Source organism: Monopterus albus, unplaced genomic scaffold (assembly GCF_001952655.1).
Source record: "Monopterus albus unplaced genomic scaffold, M_albus_1.0 scaffold72.1, whole genome shotgun sequence".
Lineage (NCBI taxonomy): Eukaryota > Metazoa > Chordata > Actinopteri > Synbranchiformes > Synbranchidae > Monopterus > Monopterus albus.
The window spans coordinates 1,033,261-1,034,492 of NW_018127952.1; the positions used below are offsets into that span (position 1 = coordinate 1,033,261).

General features: G+C 43.7%; 1 protein-coding gene across 1 annotated transcript in view; it reads left to right on the forward strand.

Moving 5' to 3' along the window:
• The window catches only part of LOC109963297 (mothers against decapentaplegic homolog 6-like), a 22,877-nt gene that overhangs the window by 12,785 nt on the left and 8,860 nt on the right, over window positions 1-1,232 (forward strand). The gene's annotated exons all lie outside the window — the stretch shown is intronic.

The following is a 1,232-nucleotide window of genomic DNA, read 5'->3' on the forward strand; positions in this document are numbered from 1 at the left end:
TTCCTGAAGTCTATTATTATTTCTTTTGTCTTGTTTATGTTGAGGATGAGGTCATTCTCCTCTCCATAAACAAGAATGTCGTTCACCAAGCTTCTGAAACCCGACTCGTCTCCCCCCTTGATGAGGCCCAGAATGGTGGTGTCATCAGCATATTTAATGATGATGGTGCTGGCATGGTCGGAGACACAGTTGTAGGTGTACAGGGTGAAGAGTTTGGGGCTGAGACAGCAGCCCTGTGGTGAACCTGTGCTGATTGTGAGCTCAGCAGACGCCCTCCCATTCTCACTACCTGTGGTCTTTCAGCCAGGAAGTCCAGAATCTAGTTACAGGTGGGAGTTGGGACACCGAGGTCTGTCATCTTCCCAATCAGCCTACCCGGGCGAATGGTGTTGAATGCAGAACTGTAATCCAGGAAGAGCATCCCAGCATACGTGCTGCTGTTGTCCAGGTGTTTCAGGGTATGGAATAAAGCCCGAGAATGTCGCATCGTCCACTGATATGTTGGGGCGGTAGGCAAACTGGAGGGGGTCTACAGTGTCTGGGACCATGTGGTTAACGTGTGTGAGGACCAGTTTCTCTAAGCACTTCATGGCGACTGATGTGAGCGCCACTGGCCTGAAGTCATTCAGAGTGGATGTGTCTGATGTCTTAGGGACCGGTATGATAATGGATTTTTTGAAAATGCGAGGAACTACTAAGAGAAGAACAAAGTATATCTGTATATTTTATTTCATTTTACCTTTATACATTCAGGGTTAGTAAAAACAGTCATGCTTTATGTATCTGTGTTAAGACGGTGTGCACTGTACTGCAGCCAGATCCAGATATGTTTACACACTTGCAAATTCAGAAGCCCGGTTCAGACATTTACACCTTGAGGTCAAACTGAATCAGCAGGCTTTGATGTCTCATGTGTATTTTGTGTATTTAGGAAGTGTTACACATACGCAGAAATCCTGATTATGAAGGAAAAACTGTCTTTTATTGTTGCCACATTTGTTTGTATTGCTAAAGAACTAACGTATCATACAGTAATAAAGAAGTTTTATTCTTTTTCTTTTGTCTTCCTCCTCCTTCCTTGTTCTTCTTCTTCTCAGTCTCTCTTAGTCTTATTTGCTTCCTCACTCTTTCAGTCCATGTTGTCAGGATATCACAATTTAAAATAAGGTTTAAATTACAGGACTGGCTGTGGCTTTCCATTGCTCCCTCAGAGTTTTTGCCAACTCGCAATT